The sequence below is a fragment of the Platichthys flesus genome, chromosome 6, assembly GCF_949316205.1.
Source record: "Platichthys flesus chromosome 6, fPlaFle2.1, whole genome shotgun sequence".
NCBI lineage: Eukaryota > Metazoa > Chordata > Actinopteri > Pleuronectiformes > Pleuronectidae > Platichthys > Platichthys flesus.
In genome coordinates, this window is record NC_084950.1 from 7,382,727 (window position 1) to 7,407,132 (window position 24,406).

Here is a 24,406-nt window from a genome sequence, read left to right on the forward strand (position 1 = left end):
ATCCCTTTGGCGGGTGCTCTCAAGATGTTTGAATCAGCTGCGCGACCCCCCCCCCCCCCCCCCCTCGACCGCCTGTCTCCTCCTCTGTGAGGTGGTTTGATGTTTCATTCTTTCTTATCAATAGCACCTTTGCATCAATTACCCAACAAAAACATCCTTCAGAGGGAAAGGGGATGGGGGTGAGCCAAGGGGGAGGGGGATTTCTTCTTCTTTTTTTTTCCAGAGGGAGTGTGAGAGACAGCCTCCTTGTAGCGCATTCCAAGCTTTTGTCATCCCTGGGAATTTGTTTCCTGTCAACATCTTAAGCCAATAGATAATATGTTATCAGGGATGAGAGGAGCCTCGAGCCCCCTCCACCCCCAGCACCCCCCCAGCACTGCGATGAGAGAAGAAAATACCTTTTAAGTGAGACTTCTTCCTCAGTGATAAATGTCTGCTGGCTTAGGTCCACGCTAGTAATCATTACAACAGAACTTCTTCGGGACAACCTCTCCCCCCCCACACACCTAAACTCACCACAAAAGAATCATCAGGAGAGCTGATAATGACGGGACGCTGCCAGGTTCTTACTCCAAGTGGCATAAAAGATGTTTACAGATTTCTCTCTAATGTGGATGTTTTGGGGTATTGTTTCATGACTTTTGGGCTTAATTTACGAGGTGCTCCACACATGAGCTTGTTCGCTTTTATGGTCCTGTGTTTCCCAGTGTCTGCAAAGAGATGTGTTTGCCCTCTAGACAGCCGGCCTGGGGCCAGTAAACCTCTCTGTGTAGAGGCAACCGCAACCATTCCCTCTAAATTACATCACCTTTCCAGATCCCACCGGTGAAACCCAGGCTCAGCTGCTGCCGGGTTCACTCTCACATTTTGTGCCGTTACGAGTGTAACGAGTGCAGCGCTCGTTTCTGAACCTGCCTGTCTGGAGTGGGCTGTTTGTTTTGGCCTGTGGTGATGCTGGATGCAGCTTTCGTCTTGAAACCGTAAAAGTCAGCTGCAGAAATTGAGTCAAAGCAAGAGAACCACGTCACACAGAAAACTCTGAGCTGCTCACTTGTTTATTCAAAGTTCTGTGAAGCTCGTCTAAGTTTGCAGAACTCCGACCTGGAGAATCCCTTGTTGTTGTATTTCTCCTTTATCGCTACAGTTTGTCCTGGTGTCCAATATCAGCTTCTTCTTTTTTTCTTTTCTCCCTTCTCTCATCCCTCTGCATCTCTGGGACCGACTTGGAAGGAAGTGACTGTGGGTCAGTGGTATGTCTGCAGAGTAAACAGTGGTTATAACAGAGGCCTGGACCAGGCTTATCAGGTCGCGTCTGTGTGATTGACCCTCCACTCCCTCTTTGTTTAGACGTCCTGACAGGCGGGTCAGCACTCCACATCCTCCTTCACCTCTGCTGCGCCATTCCCACAATTTCATGTTGTAAAAGTGAAAGGCCATGTTTTACTTCTTTACGTGAAGGGCAAACAAGTAGCCGGAGGTGCATTTGGGGAAACCAAACACTGCAATAAAGGGACCGGGGCCACCACCTGAGACACTGCAGGTCATGATGCTCAGACAAGCCTCTCTGATATGTGGCCCGCTCCACAGAGACAGTAGGGAACGGTGAAGGCGTGTTGGTGGCTGTTGACAAATATTTACAGCTCTCTTGGACAACAGGAGGAATGTAGGGGGAACGTCTCTACCAGAGGTTACCACCCCCCACCACTTTCCTCCTTCCCCTCTGTGTGTGGTACCGCTGTGTTTTTCAGCTGTTCCCCGGGTCTGTCTGAGGCCGCTGTGGCCTGTCAGCCTGTCAGATTAAAGCCTCGGTCTCCCCTCTTTTTCCTTAAATGCCACACGCTTTGTTTTCATTGAGGAGGGGTGCAGAATGCGTGTGATCTCTTGTCGGCCTCCTTCTCATCCATCTCTGCCAGAAGCCGAGGGGGCAGAGGGGGAAAAGGGGGTTCAGGCGGGGGCAAGGGGCAGGGTCACACAGGGGGAAGAGCAGGGTCAGAGGTTAAGCTAGGTTACCCACAGCCTTTGCACTCGGAGTGGTGAGGACCTGAAGGGAGGCCTACCAGACACACACACACACACACACACACACACACACACACAACCACACAACCACGCTCCTCTGCCCACCACTAATAAAGCCTTCCACTGACATTTCACTCATGTCTGCAACACTGCAGTTATTCATGGAGAGTGTGGCTGTTATTGAGTGCAGATGTGCTGCTGTAATGAGCAGTAGTTTGTGCACTGACTACCCAGTGACGAACAGAGGGCTGCGCTGTGCCCAAACGAGGAAGACGAGAGGAAGAGATGGATGAAGAGACTGTAATGGATGAGGTGAATGACATGAGTCTGTTGTTCGCGGGAGGAGTACAGGGGAAAGTCGTGAGGAGTTTCAGGGCCTTGTGCAGGTGCAGGTTGTTCACAGTCACCTGTGAGCGCTCAGTGCAGCTGTGTTACTGCAGCGTCTGCTCTAATACCTGCTTTAGAGTGATTGTGTAGCTGGAAGCCCATCAGCCAAAATGTCCCCAGTTCACATCCAGGTGGGGACTCTGTTGCATGTTGTTTGCCATCTATCTCTAGATTGTGCAAGTTTGGCTGGAACAGTGGATGTGGAAATGAACTGTCTGGATCATTACAGATGTGTGAATATACAGTATAAACAGTAAATATTAGCATTGTTATGTTTTTCCTGTCAGAGCCAGGGAAGGATTTATCATGAGCTTCCGAGAGCAACAATAAACACGCCTTAAAAAAGGTATAATCTTTGTCAGTGAAAGCTTAAAACAAATAAAATGGACAAATGAAGGAGAAAAGTGCAGAAATCAATAATCTGAGAGTTTGTTGTAACTATGTGCTTTTCACACGAGAGCTTTGAGTGAACTTTGGTCCACTGGTCTTACCTAATCTGCTGGTATCAAGTTCTGGGGTTCAAAGACCATTTCACATATGATTTATACATATATATATATTTATTTATTGCTCAAACACACACACACACACACAAAGATCTGCACAGATGTCTTTATTAGGACTTTGAATTGACTTCCATTCCTTGTGTGAACCTAACCAAAGCCTTATCGCTAACCTTAACCACAACCAATTAATGCTTAACCCTAACCTTACATTTTAAACAGGACCTCAGAAATGCTATTTGCCTCATGAGGACAGAGCTATGGTCCCCACGAGGTCCACTGGTCCTGACAAAGTCAGTGTTTATGCTGGAAAGGGTCCTGCAGAGGTAACTAAAAGAGTAAACACACACACATACACACACACACACACACACACACATACACACATGATTTACTGGGAGCACGTGAGACAAGACATATTTTCTTCATAAATCCACTTCGCTGTGCAGCTGCTCTTTTAAATTGTGAGCTCAGCAAAGTTGTCGGAGAATTTCTTCAGCGGAGTGAAACTATTGAGAAACGAGTGACCATCAGAAAATGTTCTCACTTCCTAAAAGTGGTGAACTCAGTGGCCCACTGGTGCAAGTGACCGAGCTAAAGATAGCTTGCATCACGCAGTGACTAATCATCCGCGAGACCGACATTCAACACTCACTTGAAACCAAATCCTACTGTGCAAAACAACAATCTATGGACTCATTTTTTTTTATTTAGATTTGGAAAAATAAATTCACTTTTCAGGCAAGTGTCAGTTAAGGCAAATGAAAACAGTCTGGGTCACAGACGTTGGTTCGGTGTGGTGCTGATCAAACAGAACACTGGGACTCACTGGGGCCCAGGGCATAGATCTTATTTAGGTCTGATCCAATTTTAAACTGTCTGACTGACTGACTGACAGTCTGTCTGAGAAGATGTGAACTTTATGCTCCCTGGCGCCATGACACAGACACAGACACACACACACACACACACACACACATACACACACACACACACACACACACACACACACACACACACACACACACACACTTCCAGCAGAAAGCAAAGGACTCAGGTTATACTTGGTCCTATATTATCACATAGATCCTGATGTATGGAACACATTATACAAGAGATTTTGAACTCAAACCTTTGTAAAAGAAAGTTTGTCTCTCATGTGTACGGCATCCTTTCTAGATAGAGCTGCTCTTCTAGTTGATATATTAATCACCTGCTATGGCTTTAGTGATGATGACGATGATAAGAGGAGAGAGGGAGGCTACAGAGGCAGAACATCCAATACATGACCGTGCACTTGTCTGAGCCTCTGTCCATGGTCCTGAAGCACTCATCTACTCCCATAGACCTAGAGCAAGTAGAACAGACTGACCAGGTTTTTATCAAGAGGAAACCCAAACAGAGATTATGTCCAAGAAAGAAATCTGCAGCAAAACTGATAAACATGTGTTTATATTTTTTTGGGGGGCTCCGGTAAAATTGTAGTCATATTGCATTAGTTTGTCAGAACTCGTATGTTAAAGAATATCTCATATACAGAGCGTCCATATTACGCCGCTGTGCAAAAAATGTGTCACTTACAGTGTTTAAGTCTGACGATTTAAAGTGAGCAGGAAATATTTGCTGAGACACGGCCGCTCTGCCTAAGAGCAGCCCTCAGTACAGAGTTGTTGAGATTCACTTCAAATCTCATGAAAAATTTAAAAGCTATTAAAAGTTTTAAAAGTTGAAAGTCTAATGTAAACAGAGCAAGCTATCCGCTAGACAACTTCCCACCGTCGTCTGTCCTCTTCCCCTCGCCTGAGCATGCCATCTTCCTTTGTTTCAACCTCCTCTCGCTCTCTCCTGAGGAGTCAAAGAAGTAAGTGTGCCGGGAAGAACAGAGCACTCTCCTCAAATGGCGCACATAATGCATGAGGAGACGTCCTCGGTAAACATCACAACAGGAAGTGTTTGAATCCACGAAACATCCTGCTTTCTGAAAGTTAAATGACGTGTTGTAAATAAAAAGTTGTCTGGCTGGTTGGGTCCTCTCTGTGTGTGTCTGTGTGTGTCTGTGTGTGTGTGTGTGTGTCTGTCTGTCTGTGACTAATACTGTAAAATCACTAATTCCGTGCTGCACACAGCTATAGACCAAAAAGTAACCCTGGATCTGTTAATTAGACAAATTTTCACAGTTTTTAAAGAGTGTGGATGTTAACAGGGCGCCTGTGACTCGCTGCGGATGTGCGTACGTGTCTTACTCACCTCGAGCAACAGACCATAAACCCAGAGGGATCCCGCTGAGAGCTGCTGACCTTCCACCCTAATAATGTCCACCTCACTCAGACTCACTCCTCATGTCCAACACACACAGACACACACACTTCAACATCATTTGATCTACTTTGTAAAAAAACGTATAACTATCGTAGACCCAACATTTAATAAAACATTTTCATAATATTGTATGCAGGTGGAACAGTGGTCAAGTGGTTTGCACTGTTGCATAACAGCAGAGGGGTTTGTGTGTTCTATCTGTGGTTGTTTGTCTCTGTGTGTTGGCCGTGTGGCACATTGGCGACCTGATCAGGGGTCACATCCTTCTGAGCCTGCAGTTCAAGACCGATTGTGTCACAAAGGCTTTTTTAAAGTTCTGACAAATGTGTCCCAGGATTTCTGAGAAACGAAGGCTCCAAAGGGGCGATCCTTCCGAACCCTACCTGACCACAGAGTCCTTGCACTTTGGTGACAAAATGCGGCAGCAAGCGACAAGATGTCTGATGCCTGATGCCTATAACGCAACCAAACAGATAGAGGGGGGTTACACACAAACTTTCTCATTGTGTCCAACTGGAGTTCTGTTGCAATGTGACAGCAGTAAAGGCGGGACAACCAAAGAAATCCAATGATGACCAGACTTATTTTGGCTTGCCTTCCTTTGTGACAGCATGCATTGGGACAGAGCTAATAGCAGCTGGTATTGGCTCCCGACCCTTAGACGATAAGTGGTAAAGATAATGGATTGATGGATATTGTGTGCACAAGAGAAAAAGTTGAAAAAAGATTTCTGCTGAAATCTCCAAGTAGAATGAGAGAATCAGTAATTTCCCAAATCATGGCTATCCTAGTTATTATGGCACACCCCCCCCCCCCCCCCCCAAATATTTTTCTACCATTATAAAATAGTGAAGCGAGTAAAACTCTAAATCTAAAGTGTTTGGAGGGTGGGGTTGTTTAAAAAAAATCGGCTATATAATTGGAAATTAAGAAACAGTTTGTGTATCTGCTCTAAGCTGCAAACATTAGCGGGCCCGGTTATCTAGCTTACATCGGAAAGTGGCTTACGTTCCAGTGTCAGAGTTTACATGTAGCCAACATGTGCCTATTTAAGCCTCTTTTCCAGACTTCTCCTTGAAATCCAATCAGCTGGAATCATTAAAAAGTCAGCTGGAGACAGCTTCATCCGACTCATTCGTCTCTTCAGCCAAAAGAACTCATAGGTCACCGGTCAGAAATGAGACTTCTGTCTTTGTTTACCACCGTGTGACATTTAAGATCCTTTATTAAAAAAAATAAAACATTCTGAGGGATTCAGGGATAAATGGGCCCTTTTTTGTGAGATTCAACAAATTAGGGTTCTTCTGATGTTCCACTCTATTGCTTATAAGATTATCCATTACAATGGCTCTAGAGATCCAGCGTGTAATGCAGATACATTATGTTTGGAGGACAGGAAGCGACAGGATGCCCTCAAATCTGAGTGTTTTCCATCTATCTTTTCATGGCCCGGCCCTCCTCTTGCTCTTTTAGCGTTCTTGTCCGTAAATGCACACACAAGTGCACATTTATCCACAACGGAAACTTGAAGAAGGGAGAAGCTCTCAGCTCAGACGGAGGCCCATGCTGTACACACACACACTCACAGGATTTTCTCAGGAACAACCAAACATTTCCTCTAAACCTGAACGAATGGGAGCCCTCTCTGAATTGTCTCCTTTCACAAACAAAGCGACAGGGGATACAGGCGCTCAGCATTGACCCTTCCTGTATCACCAGCTCCAGCTGGCGTGCGGCTGGTCACTCATTGACCAGAACCTTGATAAGATCTGTTGGCTGAGTTGATAAGGCCTCTCGTCTCAAACACAGGGGGAGATCATTGACACTCGCGCAGTATTATGAAACGCCGATGCTTCGGCAGCGACCCGTCTTTTCCTAGAAGTTGGAGGTTGATTGATGGATTTCTGCTCGCCCTTTCTGTGAGATGTTCTTCCCCGACCATTGCTCCTGTCGTGCAACCCTTTTCCAGAATATGGATGGTGGCGGGACTCACGTGAAAACTCTGCTAAATAAATAAGTGCAGGGAGCTGAAGATTACGTGAAACCAATTCATGTTTGCTTTTAATCAAAAAGAAGCAAAAGAAGCAGGAAAGAAAGAAAGTCTTCACGGAGTCCATTTTGTATTACTGCTAAAGTATTGTGTAATATTATAACACAACAAATATATAAATAGTGAACCCTTTTGTATACTAAAGCAGTGCTTTATATTAATAATAAAATGATTGAAGGACAGGTCCCAAGTCTGGAAGAGTCATAATTTGCCAATAATTGTGCCATTAGGGTTGCGTTGATGCCCCTGTAAGTTAAATAAACAAATCACTGTCAAAGTAACTGTCTTTTTACCACAACATTCTCATTGTGCTTCTGTGCAAACAGTGAAAACAAAGAGTGAGTTGAATGACTGTGGAGTCCCCTCTGTCCCCATCTGTATCTAACCCTCTGAGGTTGACACCAGAAGCCTGGCTGTGATTCCTGGGAACAGGACGTGTGGCGGAACAGGAAGTTCAAACACCAAGATGCTGTCTGTGGGAGCTGATGATTAACAGGGAGCCAACCATTAGAATGAAAGCCAAACTCCACCCTGACTGGGATTGGTGCAGAGGGTGGATGACATTGTCATAAACTCCACGAACTCATTATGCCAACCTCCAACCCTGCCCACAGCGAAACCAGCTCCAACCACTCACATGCCACCGTCCAACTTTCACCTCCTTCACTGACAGACTTTGAGCTTTGATCAGATCTTTAAAGCCTTCATTCAGAAATTCTACACGTGTTCATTGATACGAAATGAAGAAATAAGAATCTCTTATATCTTTGTAGAATTGCTTATTTATCCCAAATCATGTTTTAATACATGGAAAACAGATTTGAGCATCTCAACACAAAAACATAATACCTATTTAGACAGTCATTTAAAATGACCATGACAACTTCCGCAAAGTTGAACTGTTCTTGATTTAACATTCAGTATATTTGTACTGCTTTGATCACAAACTCAAGTTCATGTAGAATAAAAGTCTTTAATAAAAGAGTAAAGTTGTAACATTATAGGAATAAATATGTAACATTGCGAAAACAAAGACCTAATTCAGAATAAGCTCTTTATATTTATATATTTGACTTTATCCTCACATATTCACGGAAAATTGCAAATTTGTTCTCAAAGTCATTTAGTTTTTTCTTCAACATGGCCGTAACTACACTGTAAAACTAATATTGAATGAATAGACTGTAACTTTTTATTCATATTTCATAGTTTCCACCTCGTTCTTTAGGTTGCTTCAGACCAGAACGTTGTATAGTTGCACCAGATCTATAATACTAATAAAATAAAATCTGTCGAGTTAAATGATTTTTCTGACAGCAGGCGTCCTTCAGGTCAAATTCATACTGATCCATTCATTAACATTTTGCCTGAGGAAGTCTTTTTTCAGTTCAGTGTAACATAGGTGAGTGTGTCGAAGTTTGTTTTTCTTTACCCCTCATTCATTGAAATCATCCATGAATCGCTCCCTCCTCCTTCACACCTCCACCTGCCTCTCTCCTTCAAGTGTCTTGTTCTAACGCTCACGTTCACACACGCACAAAGTCACGCACTCCGACAGAAACGCCTCAAATACCTGCACACGGCCCACTCGCATGTATGCACAAACATACAGCTCCTGCACATGTTTCCACTGCAAACAGTGGTTTTCATGTGAATCATACTTCCAGGCAGGGAGCAAAAACCTTTGCTTAGCACAGGCTGTCCTTGAGCAGATAAGTCTGTTTGATTTGCCAGATTTTGGACTTTAGGTTCAGAGTTGTCCTGGGAAAGGAATGTTCACAAATCACGTGGATCAACAGACTAATTTCATCATGATGTCATGTAGGGCTGTCGAAATTCACAGAATAACACATAGGCTCTAACGATTTGAATATCTATCTTTGTGTCTATGACCCAGCAAACGGATAAAAAGAGACTTAACTGGTCGTATAGATGTATTTATTTCACGTAAAAACGTTTGTTAAAGATGTTCACACGTGCTCATTACTGTATTAAATATGAGTGGTTGCTGGGATTGAGCTCGAGACATCAGGCCACGCTTGTCTTTTCAAACGTGCTGGTGCTGGCATAGTCGGCTCATTGTATCTCACAAAGCTTTAACTTCATCTCAATGGTCCAGCGACCGTCTGCTAATGATCAGCGTTTCCAAACAGAAGTTGTTATAAGGCTCCGGGTGCAAAGTTGGGTGATGAACTCTCTGCCATCATTACCACACACTTGTTGTTGAATTATTCACTCATTTTTGGCTTGACCTACATTTCACTCTCGATCAATGAAAGTGACATTGTGTGAATCGTCATGAGAGATTTCGTGAGGCCGACCACAGCAGCAGAAGCGCTCCTTTTTTTTTAAGGAACAATTGAATATCATTTTTTTTTCCTATTTGCATTATAACCAGATGCTGATCCCTGTAGAAAAGTAAATGGATTTCAAAGTTAAAGTTATTGCAAAATTTTGAAGGGGAAATATTGTGCTATTTATTTGTTTAACTTTTGGACTCCACAAGAGTAAATCTGCATGAAGCACAGTTGGAAAAATATCTCAAACTGCCTGTGATCCGGCCCCTTAAGTTGAGCCTCTGACTGAAATATTTACTCAGGCCCCTTTAAAAGCCCACTTTCTTATTATTAGCTAAACATCCAGAAGCCTGCTCGGGGACAGGAAACCCAGCACTGGTGACCACTGCCTCATCTCCCTATACTGGCAGGATGTTTTAAAAGAAAAGTGGAAAATTTCACAAATCCATCCATCCGAATCTGATCTGAAAAAGACCATTCCATCAGCGGGATGTTCTTTTTCATGCCTGAAAATACGTTATGGTTAATCTGCTCTGTAGGTTATTTGTGTGCTAGAGATCATTAACTGCCTGTAATACTACTCAAGTACAATATTTTGGGATTTTTCACCCCAAAAATAACAAGACTTCTTTGGAAAAATAAGTTGAAACCTCTGGTTCAGAACAGTCTAATACTTTTTGTCTCAAAGGGATAACTTCTATACATCATGGCCTCTTCATCTGGAACCCTGGTCAGGTTTTCTAGGGACATTCAACAATATAACAACAATTAAAATAGGGCAGACAATAAGGGAAATGATGGGTCGCCTCTAAATGAAATCATGGAGACTGTTTACCGCGGATTCAAAGAAAGTTGCAGTTCTGCAAAATAACAGGAACCGTCCACAGTCTGGAAGAGCGGAGGAAAGAGCCAGAGGGTCACCTGTGGTTTTGTGGTATTCCCAGTCCATTGATGGCCTGGTTCTTTTATGGAGTGAATTACAACAATATTTAGAGATGAAGTCATCCTCCCCCCCCCCCCCCCCCCCCCCAAATAATACTTGAGGATATTTGTTCAGTGAGGGGATCATAATACCGTGATGTCAAACAGGATGTGACCTCAAGTGGCTCGGATGACATAATTGCTATCACCTGATAGCAATTCCCGAGGCCAGTCACCGTTGAGACGGCGATAATCACCACCATCATCAAAACAAAAATTGCATGATACAAAGATGTTTTCGTAAAGCACTGGAGACTGGATTTCATCTTACTATGAACGTGTGACAGAGTTTCCTACCACCAGAGACTTCCACGCCGCTGCCAGAGGATTTTCATGCAGTCTGTGTCTTCCTTGGCCGCCTCCGGGGATATTGTCTGGGTCACGGTGACCTCGAGTCTTGTGGGAGCTGAACAAGCAGCAGCAGTGAAGAGAGTAGTAGGAGTTCTACTGGTAACAGCGGCAGTTACAGACCTCGAGCTTCGGCTGTGAGGAGACGTTTATCCTTTGTCAGCGGAGTCATTGACGGCATTCCTGTTGATGCACGCTTACAGACTGCTGGAGGGATGCCGCCTGGATTTCAAAGGACGCAGTGGTATGCTGCCATCTGCAGTTGCCCACATGGGACAAAGCTCACTCTCTCACAATCTCTCTATCTCTCTCTCTCTCTCTCTCTCCGTCTCTCTCTCCCTGCCTCCCTCCCTCTATCTCCCTCTCTCTCTCTCTTGCCCTTTTGGCTGGAACCACCTGACTGGTCACAGTACAGTTAATCATGATCAGACATTATAATCGCATTGATACCAGACAAGTAAATCGAATGAAATTAACAAAATAATACTTGCCTAAACTGGCCTAAAGGTAATTTGAATACTTTTCTTATTCTTGAGTTTCGATACCATCGAGCCAGAGTTGACCGACGCTGTTTCGTGGGAGTGAACGCGGGCTAGACGTTCAACAGTCAGAAGAATCTGGGAGAAATTTGGCTACGTTCTGGTCCCTGTGGAGCCGTGAGATTTACATTCTGAAACAGACTGTGTGAGTTTTTCTAAAACTCTGTTTGCATGTGCTGAGGGATTTATGGCCATTTGTCTTGACAGATAAAATATACATGTTAAAAACTTTAAAAAAAAAAACTGTCTGAGACCTGAGCCAAAATGTTTCTTCCTCTTCAAGTCATTAGTATTGTGTTGCTAAATGGCAGCCTGACCTCACATAGAGCAACCTGAAGATTTACTGTCTTGCTGAAATCTCCCTCGCTGTAAACTTTGACCCAAAGACAGCGGATGGTTATCTTTTCTTTCTGTTTCAGTCAAGATTCAAATGCTGTGTCGACATTTTATTTAACTGTAGCCATGAGGACGCATCGCAGATTTTTTGCCTAACAAGGAGGTGCTTTCACGATTAACCACAGGCCACATTGAGTGTGTGTAATAGGTCAATAAGAAGAATAAAAGAGGGGTATATCTTTCTGTTAAATGTGTGAAACTGTGGGAGAACTGGTAAGGAAATCAGTGACTGACCAGTTAAACCACAGATAAACATCAATTTAAACGATACTGAAAATGCTCTCCGTACTTAACTGGTATTACCCCAGAGATATCCCATTATCACACAATATGTGCCTTTATTCAAACTAATTTGCCGTCTGAAATTCCTCCACTTGAAGTTACCTTAGGTCAATATTATCAGCTGCATTTAAGAAACAGCCTTCAACACATTTGTGTTTGTCTAAGCCAGGTTTTAAATATCTGGATATCAAGATCAATCTCCTTTTTTATTCCACCAGTGCATTAAGACAAACTTAGCCACGTTTCTCTATGTTTATCAATGCTCGACTTTTTCTTAACAGGACTGGTTTTTGCTCACTAGATTAAATTATGTTGTTCACCTCTGGTGCAGCTCATCAGAACTCAAAATGAGATCTGAAGTCTCCTGAAGCTTCATGGTTGCAGTTGGGACGATAAGCCATGAAAGGTTAAAAATGCTGAGGCAGGGAAATACAACATTCTTCTTATGACTCTTTGACACGGTCAGTTAATGGTCAGTTCATTTCCTGAACCTCACCATAGAGCTGATTTTATGTAGTTTGTTTTCCTTAAACACCATGACAAGCAGGGAGAGCGGTGCCGGTTAAAAATAGACATAAATTATAGAACAATACCAAAGTGCAAGCAATACCTCTTCCTCCTTTTGGCAGACGTAGGATGTTTTCTTTGGAAACTGGGTTCACGACCAGCCATTGTATCAACTGTTTTTGTCCTATAATAGATGAATAAAATACTACTACTGCTCACATGCAAAGGTATGTTGTAATCTGGTTCGTATTTTATTTTGTGTGGGTGGGTAGTTGATTGTTTTGCTCTGTACAAGTGAATTCACTCGACTGGGATATAATTCATTCAGCCAGTTTTCCTAAAACATTTTAAAAGCACAAATCCTTCTCCTTAGTTGTAGACTTGAGAGAGCCCACAGAGAAAGTGGAAAACAAATACTAAAATGCTGATATGGCCTGGAACAATAAGAAGAAAACACCAAACACACCCGGGAGTGGTCACGTATACCCCCCCCCCCCCCCCACCCCACCCCGTGGCCTCCGCAAAGGTCAAGTGTAGGTTACATGGAACTGGCTAACCACAGTTATCCTGCCCTTACAAGTCAGACAGATTTATTAGGTCAGAGCAGAAGGCCACAGCCCACAGAAAGCGAAGCAGCGTTCATTGAGTGAAAAAAAAAAAAAAAAAGCGGGAACGTTCTGTTTCACTCAACTCTATTTCGGAGGTCCGAGGCTTCGTTTGTGTTGATAAGGAGAATGCTTTACTCTCCAGAGAAATTTGCTGAGATATTGGGGTTTGTCCAAGAGGGAAACTGACGAGTACGACCGAGTTCACGGGGACATTGTGTCCACGGGACAAAAAGTCAGGCAGGTTTCAGCAAGCCCCCTTCAAACGAAAAGGGAAAACAAAGAGGATGAACCAAACAGACTGAACGTAAACAAACATGTTGTGTCCGAAGTCACCGTGAACCAGAGCAGAAGTCGGGATCACCCCAAAATGTCCCAGAGCCTTCACCAAGCGAGGACAACCATAAAAAAGTTCACTCACTAGCCGGGCTCCTTCAGTGATGGGTTCACTGCTCTTTTTTATGTGATCTCAAATACTGATGGTTTAACAATAGAATAATAGCAAAACAGCTCAGTCCACACAAGGATCAGTAGTAGACGTGTCTAAACATGTGCCATCTAATCCATGTAATGGGATGATGGTGAACGGGGGGGGAGAGCACTCAGATGTTTTTATGGGACACGCAGCATTAGCATACGAAAGCCCATTTGCAGATGGAACAACTGAATTCAGCTGTGCACAAGTATTTCCTGAATGTCTCTATGAATAAAATCGTCCACCACATTACAATTGCAGCCGACTCGCAAGCAGTGGAATCCTGGCCGCATGAAGTTACCATTATAGAGCGGAGGACCTCTCTCATCCCCGCTGGATGGAGAGGAATAACATGAGCCATTAGCCACAATGCCACAGCAGCCGGGCTACTGTAGGCTGCGTGTGTCAGTCTTCATTTCACAGTTGCACGACTGCAGAACCCTTTCTATCACTCAGGCCGGCTGCGATCATTAAAGCGGCAGCTCGCAGGCTGAAAACTACCTGCACTGTAAAAAAAAAAGAACGACTCAAAGGATGACTCAAACATTCCTCCCACTCTCCTCCTCACACGTCATCGAAACGTGCTAAAAGAAAAGGTCCAAATCGGACTTTTCTAAACCCTTTTCAAAACCCTAACCCTAAAAAGCCACATGCTTTATAAGCACTAACAGTCGAGTGTTGGACCGTTGCAACGAGTCGTGACATGATGACGTCTCCTTATTTTGACAGTTGCCCCATTTCATGTGGAAACGATTAAAGAAGAAGACAAAAGAGGGATTTCACCCATTACCCATTAAAGTTAACCAACCAATTACATGGGATTTTATAGGCCATAAATAAGAACATACTGCTGAATGTTGCCCTCCTCGAGCCACTGTAGAGCCTCCTGTGTGTGTGTCTGTGTACGTGTGTGTGTGTACGTGTGTATGGGTGTGTGCCAAGCTCAGGGGTGAGACCTCTCCATGGGACTCACGCACCAGCATTGTTAGTAGAGACTGGGACAGTAGGCACAGGATATAACACACACACACACACGCTCACACACACACACGAAAGCAAACACACACATTCACTCTGCCCATTCACTTTCAACATATTGAACTAAATTCAAGCCTATCGAATTACAGTCCTTTCTTAGCCGGCCGCCCGTGACAGGCATCATGTTAACAGCACCGACTGCTGAATGCTATGATTCCTGGAAAGCGACGGGCAAGCTTTTTGCAGTTTATTATCTCACACAGCTCCCTCTCATTCATCCATGCAGCCATCGCAGCGATGGATCTCTCAGCGCTTTCACCACTGCTCCGCTCACTCTCTGGGCCATTTGGTTGCGATTTACTACCAAAGGAGTTTACAGCAAATTGTTCCTTCCTCTGCCCCCTTTTTTTCTTCATCTCTTCTTTCCCCCTGTATTCCCTTTCCCCATTCTGATCTGTATTATGGCATTTCATTGTGTTTTGTTTGTTTCCCCATGACTCCTTTCATCTCCCGTCTGTCTGGCCTCATATCATTTTTAAAGTGGACCCAAATGCTTTCCCTGGCACTTGCCGGCGTGCGCTTCCAGTAAGTCTGAGACATAAATCGAATATTTGAAAAAAGACAAATAAATACAAGTGTAAATACCCTTTTGGAAATGGCCTTAGCAACTTCTGTGTATAATTATGCTGTCGTCTGTGAGTGTGCGCACATGTGTCCACTTGTGTGTGTGTGTGTGTGTGCCTGTAGGTCTGCGTGTGTGAGGAGAGGGAGGGGTAGCAAGATGCAAGATGTTAGCAACTGTGTAACCATTAGTGTGCGAGTGAGTAAATGCCCTTTTAAACCGACGTGTAAAATGTTCCTCTCGGGCTGGAAAACGACTGAGAGCCCCCGAGGTGATGGTAAAAAGGTCTTTTCCGTGCTGACAGACATCATAGCGATGACCCCCTTAGCCCCCCCACTCCTCCGGCTACCGGCAACATTTGACCAGCTGAAACACCACTATGTGTCGGCGTTTATCGTACGGCTTGAGAGTCTCACTGATTCACTGTCGTCTGGCCGTCGGCTTCCAGGAACACAAGAAGACAGAGCAGCAAAGACAAAGAGAAGGAATGTCACAGTTGGCATTGTGGAGGGTGATTCAGAGAAACCGATACATGTCTGGCATGTGTGAATGTCATAATCATGATGAGATGATGGGGCAACCCCTCTGTTTTTCCTTCTGTTGTTTGTTTGTGCATACATAAATGTGTGTTTGTGTGTGTGTGAGTGTGTTTCATGCCAGTGTCGCCAGTGAGTTGGCGTGTTTTGCCATGTTTATGTGTGGTTATTGTGTCTGCACTGAGTGGTTATTGTATTCCAGACATGTGGTATATGCCGTGCTGTGAATCACTCCTGCCAGCATCTGTTGTCTACCTCTGCCGTCTCCGAGAGGTCTGATTAACACCGCCACCACTGACCCACGCAGAACTGACCGGACCTGACCGGACCTGACCGGTTCTGACCGCGACTCCAGGAAAATAACACCAAGAGACAAACGGGATGAAACCAAGACAGAGGAAGCAATGACCTCCTGCTACAAATGACAAACATCCACAAACACATGGAACAAGTAGTGTTTACTGGTGGCGCTCCTGGGAACACCATGATCCTGACCTTACCAGTGTGCCAAACCATGACGCCAAAACCTAATTACCAGGATGTCATTGTCGCCATTGTTTGGAGGAATGCTGCTACAATTGGGTTGTGCTTGAGATTACGGGTTAGGAGCCCTTAAATGTAATTTGAAGGCATTACTTCGTAGTCCAAACATATTTTAGATACTTTTTAATACTTGGATTACCTCAACATTGTCTGGCTTTAGTATTATTATTACACATAACAGAAGATTAAATGTGGCATTGAAACAATACCACTACCGACAGTAAACTGAAGCCTGGAGTCACTCAGATGATGATGCTCACACTCAAATGGACGAAGGCCCAGATCGACCTTGACACAGCATCATGTTAGAATGAAAACCAACAAACAAGATGAAAGTACAACGATGTGTATTTACAGTTTTGTAGAATATCTAGTTTTCACTTTGTTGCCTGAGAAAGGCAGTTTTTAACCTCCCCCTGTTTTCTCATGGTATTAAATGGGTGAACAGGGGGTTAGATAACAATGATATAGATCTGCAATGATGAGCAGGGAAGCTAGAAAGTGTAGTGTGATTTCCACCATCTGATTTAACTTTAAACAGTCACTCAAAGTTGTTATCCATTATACCCAAACACTACTGAGAACGGACGGTAGTCAGAAGCGAGAGGAAGCTGAGTCATGAAACGCATCGAGATCAAAAGATATTTATAAAATACATTTTTAAACTTAAATGTCCAGTAAAAAGAAATTGTATTGTTTTTTTGTACGTGGGGATACATGTGCAAATCAAAAGCCTGTATTGTGCAATTTTAGTTTTGGTATCGCAGTTGCATTTCCTATTTCAACTTCCCACAATGCCACTCTAAGAGGGAAATGGAAAAACAACCTTCCTCTATTGGTGAAATCATCATTTTGACTGAAATGAACTAATCGTTTTATTCATCACAAAAGAGTTTCTTAAACCCTGCGCTCACCTCACACAGAGGTTGTGTCGTCAGGTACACAGAGGTGAGCGAGCGAGGCCAGGTTTGAGTCTCTCTCTCTCTCTCTCTCTCTCTCTCTCTCCCTCTCTCTCTCTCTCATCCTCCTCTTTCCGTGCGCCGTGCTTTCACTTCCATCATTTCGTTGCGGGTACATAAAGTTCCACATTGTGAAGGACTTCAAGAAGAGACATTGCATCAAAACCATGTGAGACGCACAATGTGATGCAGCCAGGAGGAGGTTATGACATTAACAGGCATAAACACTTTTGCTTTGATGACATGTCATGCAAAACAGTTTGGATCCAGCACAGTGTAGCCTTTGTAGTACATCAACTACGGGGAGGACCAGACTATTTTCAGCCGGAGACCATTAATAACATCCCATGTCTTTTGTGTCTTTGTAAGAATCCCTCTCCCTGTTTTCTGACTTTCTCCCATTTGCTCTGTTACTTTGAATTACTTTGAATTGTTGCTGTGGTTTTTGGTGTTAATACAAACTGAACACTTCCCTTCATCTGTTTCACATTAAAACCCCTTGCAGTGGTTGACGACACATAATCCCTTCCTGTCCCTGGAGGGCTTTTATTGTGAAATATCTTCAGGAAAGTTTGTGTTAACAGCAGCCTGCGGAAAGGACAAAATAGCACACAGACAAAAAGGTTTTTTGTTTAAAATATTATGACATGATTATGTTGTTGCTATGATGGAGCTAAATACTGTGGAAATACAGCCATGGACCCGCAAGCCACTATAGTCCATGCACAATTCCCCCTGGCTTCTTTTGTTGCCAGCTTTTATTTGTTTGAAGCTAACTGTTGTTGAAGATGATCTTAAGTAGACACAAAAAACAAAGAAAGAGGCTTTAACACACCTCTGTTACATTCAAGTCAGAATTTCTTAAGCAAAGTTGATTTTTTTTTGTCCATTTCCTTAACATTGGGATTTCAACTGAATGGTAGTATGCACTCTCCGAATGACCTCCCTTCATTCCAAACAAAGCACATGCTATTTGCACCTGTAGGTGTTTAGCCGATGTGGCTGTTCACCCTTCTCCTACACAATTTTTTTTTCAATGAAAACACAGCAGATGAACACGGGGCGCCATGTTTTTAGCAGCTCTCATTTTTTATCTAGAGCGTGGCCTAAGGGATAGAGCGGGTGCTCTGCAACAAGCGGGTGCTCTGCAACAAGAAGGTTGCTGGTTCAAATCCCACTCTATCCCATCTGCATGCCTAACTGTCCTTGGCAAGATACTGAATCCCTAAATGGCCCCTCATAAATGCTGAGCGTTCTAAAAATGTAAGTCGCTTTGGATAAAAGCGGCAGCTAAATAACATGTAATGTAATGTAATAAATCTCAAAATACCACACATGTTCACTCAGCTGTGTCCAAACTCTCTTCAAATGTTACACAGATGATTCTAGTTCAGCCTTTATTGTAGTAGGTAACCAATATATGGGCGTGATCAATCACAGAGATGCTGCCCCCATGAGATCTGGGTAAGATCAGTCACAAGCCCACGCAGATGTGAGTCCTTGAAGAGGCCGTGAAAAAAAGGCAGCAGTATTTATCCCACTTGTGGCTGTTTCCTATTTTTTTGTCGGACGAGGAACAATGCTGTCTTTATGGTGAGGTTTTATCTCTCTCCGGCCACAGCTTAGAATGGTTGCTGTCTTGTGATGGCCACTGCATAAATCAGTTTTGGTCCTCTCACTTGGCAGCGGAGCTGGTTGAGAGTTAGATAAGAGGAGGACAAGGAGGGAGAGGGGAGCCATGGGCTCAGGGGAGGTCATGAACACAGACAGAGGGGTTTCGGGCGAAGAAATGATAGAGGCATAAAGAAGAGGAGAGTAAAGGAAAGGGGGGGGGGGGGGGGGGGGGGGCTACAGGAAAGAGGAGGAGGCCCGGCTATTAAACACCCAGTACAGTGTGTGCTTTTAAGAACAACTCATCCAACTAACCGCCTAAGCCCCTTTTGAATAACTTACCATAAATAGAGGTTTCTAATCGACTTATTCATCAAAGGGGGGTTTCATTACATGGGCCTGTGAATGAGACGGAATGAGGTGTTCCTACAGATTACAACTCCTCAACTTGGTCTTTGAGGATTAAGGGCAGCACAATAGAGTACAATGGAGTCAGCCAGGGTGGATGCTGCACAGATAAGCACTCGTAGGAATCAGCGGCAGGGGCAGATGAAAACAACATGTCTTCCTGCCCGTGGATTTCTCGAAAGCCGCTCCAAAACCAAAGCCGAATATTACCGTCTGAAAATGTGAACAGAGATATATTTAACTTGGCTAAGGAGATTACTTTCCTAAACGACACTAAGTGGCTCAGTCAACCGTCTGACAAACCTCACCTACTCAGATAATAGCCGTTGATTAACATCCAGGATCCGACCGACGCGCGGTTCATCAGGTTCATTCACAGAAACGCGGATCATAACCTGGGCGCATGCTTGTCTTGAGGTGCGCACATGTGTGTTTATGCACACAAGCCCTTGATGCCTCGGTAACCCCTCATTACGGCTGGAAAACACAGGCAAAGTGAGGAGACAGGCCGTGCTTTGTTAAGCTGCCGAGGGAGTTAAGTGATGCTGCCGAGCGTGTGTGCTCAGTGGATTAGCCGTAACTGTCGTTGGCGTTGATGAGCTTTATCATGAAGGCGTAATGTCATAACCATATCATCAACACAATGGCTCCTCAGCCGCGATTAAAGGTGATTTGGTGCGTCGGGATCTTTGAAGTCTCAGACGAGGTACACAAACACTGAAACGTTATCCTGACGCGAGTGAGACGGAAAAACACAGAGATTCACAAGCGGTTGAACAAAACACACAAAAACAATAGAGAGGAAGGCATGAGGTGTGATGTGTGCGTGTCTGTTTGGTGTCATGTCGCAAAAATGTCAGGTAAATGCGGTTGTATTAGCGGCGGCGTTATCGCAACCTGCTACAAAGTGCTCCGAGGAAACAACAGCTCCTTTGTGACCGTGTTTATGCGAGGTAGAGAGAGAGAGAGAGAGAGAGAGAGACTTTTTGGCAGGTCTTATTATCATACAGCCCCTCTCTAATCCTGGCCTTCCTCTCTCCACCTATAATATGGCTGCATATCCGTTATCCAGGCTGCAGACGGAGAGGAATCTGCAGCGGAGGAGAGGGCGATCAGAGGGCGCGTAATTGAAAACACACACTGAGCACTGACTCAGAGAGCCCCGGCTACCAAGGGAAGGTGCCGTGCGTGTGTGTGCGTGTGCGTGTGCGTGTGCGTGTGCATGTGAGTGCGCGTTAATGCAACGCAGCGAGCGAGAAAGCCCTGATGAATAAAAGTTTGAATTGCACAAGAGACAAACTCACTCTGCGTGACATCTGACTAAATACTTTCATTGTTTCTCCTGCCGAAAACAAGTATCGAGTATCGCAGCTTGGAGAGACGCTGCTCTGAGACCTGCCTTGTTAACTTGTGCTCACTGCAAAAAACACACACACACACACACCTACACACACTGCAATAAGTCAATTCAGGTGATACTACATCTTGACATTTGCCAGTGAACACACTGCCACCGGGCTGAGAGGACACTTTCTTCTTTCGGCTGGACTCTCGCTTTTGGTTTGCTTTGTTTTGAAAGAGACACTCGGGGAAAATTCCTTAATTTTCTCAAAACATTACTGAAAAACCTGGACTTCGCTCAACTGGTTGCGTAAACAGAGATTCTCAGAATAAGGTGGAAGTGGAGGTTAATAGGTTTTTTTGCAGTATTCCTGCACTCGTTCACTGATGCTTTAGCTGTTTATAGTTGGGGAAAAGTTTTTCCTTTTACATTCAACACTCAGCTGAGGAGCGTTTGGCTGGAGGGCGTGGAGGCGGGGGGGACACCATGTTTAAATACCGCTGCAGAAATCACAGGTTTTTGATTTAAAGCAACACATCGGCTCCTTTTACCAAAAGCTCTGAAAAGTTGGTGTCTGTCCAACTCGACATCAACGTCGAATGTTCCTGATGTTATCTCACACAGGTCCACTCATAACAATTTACTACGAGGTTGGCAGGAAAGGTTCTGTAAACTGTCCGGAGCAAATGATTTGGACATTTGCGTTCTCACGTTTAGATCCGCCGCAAAATATCTGTATAGACTCTGGATTTCAGTGCAAACCTGAAAACAACTTTACAGCAGTTTGGCAGGAGATTGAAACTAAAAGTAAAGTATAATTTAATCCATGGTAAGAGACGTCCTGTTGTTATCTTTGTCGCTGCCGATTGATGAAGCTGCCAACATTCATATTTTGGATCAAATTCAGCCCCATACAAGTGTGGATGGATGAATAATCTCCGAAAAATGTCAGAATTCGCGATTCAATCCCGTAGAGGACGTCTGAAAGTAGCTCATGATTCAGCGTGCAGCGGGAAGAGAAAGTTGTAGCTGAAGCCTGTTTAGTCATCGAAAAAGGATAAAACAATGTAACCTTGTGCACCACTTGGAAGCCACTTGGAAAGACTGAGCATTCAAGAGAAAATGCGATTGATACCGGGGGAGAACTTGAGGTTTTTCTTCCACCGAGCTCTGAAATACGCTCGGGGCGCTCGGGCCGCGACGATGAAAAGCCACCGGACCGGGGAGCTAATTTAAATCTAAAAATCTGTGGCTATATGGTTGAATACTGTACTCCCTGTATCACATTCCCAATGATTCCAGTGCTTGAGTGCAATTCAGCGTTTGGATTGTCTGATTGTTTGGGGCTGTCTGGGCTCGCAGTCATGTGGCAGTGCTCTTCGGGACACGGGCCAAACTCATAGCATATGTTGGAAGGGTATGACAGGAGTTCAGTGAGTATGTGTTTTTGAAGTGTACACACACAGACACCCACACACTGAGAAATGGCCTTTGTTTGAACGATATGATTTTGGCAAGCGTTTGCACATGAGGGATGGATGTGTGCGTGCATAGTTGTGTGTGTGTGAGTGTGTGTGTGTGTGTTAGTGCGTGCTGCAAGCTTTACACACATGCAAGAAATATTCATCGCACAAACACTGAGGGCAATTTGTCTTGATTTTTGTGCTCGCCTCTGTTATCTGTGATTAGAAAGGTCAAAGATTTCTGATAGGTTGACGAGGCTGATATCGTGTGTCTGCATCATTCGTGTGAGTGGGGCTCTAGATGTGTGTGTTTGTCTGTCTCCGTCCCACGTTGTTGCGGATTTTCTCCCAAACACACATCCATGTAAGGCAATTCACCCCATCCTGGACGTGTGTGACATTAATATCTCAAACATCTGTACATGTCTGTGGTCGTGAGTTGGCAAACTCTCCAAAGTTTGCCGTGGACCCTGCAACATGATCACAAACACATTTGTGCCAACCTTATCTTAAGACTGGCTTTTATCCGCCATGCTGACTGCTGCTCTGGTATTTTTTCTGGTTCTCATTCCTTCTTTCCCTCCCTCCTTCCTCCTATTTTCCCTCCATCACCGGTCTCAAGGATTTCCTCTATTATTCAGCCCCCCCAACCCCCTTTTCCCTGCTTTCACTCTTGCCCTATCTCTCCCTTTCTTCATCTTCTTCTTCTTCTTGCACCCTGTTCTGCGTCAGGATGTGTAGGTTTTGGTGGTGAGAATGGAGGCTCCTCAGACCCTGGAGAGGTATAGGAGCCGGAGGAACATTGGTCTCCTCCTCTCCATGCGTTGGCATTGTGAGTGCGGCCTAATCGTTAGAGCGAGGCCTCAAAGAGGGAGGACAAAAGGTCACAATGGGTCACTTTGTCGTCCTAACATGAAAGGAGCTCCCACTTTCAATGAGGATTAGGCAAAAAATTCCATTGACTGCAACACTATAGGAGCTGCCAGCATCTTATACATGTGAATTCCCAACCCATAAGAGTGAAGAAAGTACCCTCTCTCCTCTCCTCTCCTCCTCCTCTCCTCTCCTCTCCTCTCCTCTCCTCTCCTCTCCTCTCCTCTCCTCTCCTCTCCTCTCCTCTCCTCTCCTCTCCTCTCCTCTCCTGTCCTCTCCACTCCTCTCCTCCTCCTCTCCTCTCGTCACGCACATCCAATCACAACCACGCAGATACATGCACAAAGACAAACACACAATGCCCACATCATTCAGCGGGGAGTTAAATGAGTTTGGTGTCTGCAGCACTAACAGTCAAACGCTGCCCCTTGACCCCTCGGCTGCCTTTCACCAAATGTGTGTGTGTGTGTGTGCGTGTGTGTGCATGCGCGTTTGTGTGTGTTTGTTTCTAAGCGCGTGTGTGGGAACTAAAGTGTCTGTGTGGCCAAAGACAGATTAAGATCCCCACAGCAGAGCTCATTTAGAGGTTAATGTGTCAGTGAATGAGCTGAGTGAGGACACTGGCATACTCGCTCCGGCACATCGCAGCCTTGTTTGCTCCATCGCTGAGGAGAATCAAAAATGTGTGGCTTTTTATATGTGAGATAATTACGAATGAGATGAGAGAATGACAGGATGAAAGGGTTACTGAACCGTGGCCGTGCCTTTGTGACCCCGGGACCGCGACACACAATGTATACACAGTTCCAGTCATCTCTCCTGCAGGCGGGCGCTGCTTGAGTGGCTTGGCACCCCCGCTTCATGTCATAGGGCAACGCTTAATACAGTAGCTACATTCCTGCCCCAGCAGTGAAGCTTTATGTGCCCATACAGCCGGTGGGTCATTAGGGTTTGACAGAGGCAGGGTCCTTATTATCTTCCACGTCATAATTCCCCAACGTGAACTTCAAACACGTTCCTCTGATTCGATGGGTCGATCATGCAGAACCGAGCCCTATTCAGGTCCACTCCTTGAGCTCCATTGTTAATGACATGTTTTCTCATACTTGGTGTCAAAGAAAACCTTCGAGCATCCGATGGAGTGCTGACTAATGACAAACCCTCTCATCAAAGACTCAATGGGCTGCGCGCTCATCTCTTCATGTGGTTGGATGTTCATTATCGGTAAAAGGTCACGTCAGGGTCACGTGTTTTGGTTTGAATGGGAAAATTCGAATTTTTAGGTCCCACAAGTGAAATGATGTGTAGTGACAAAACAAGTAATAACTTCCTCACCAGCCCCCTTATGAAACCAGATTTAAAT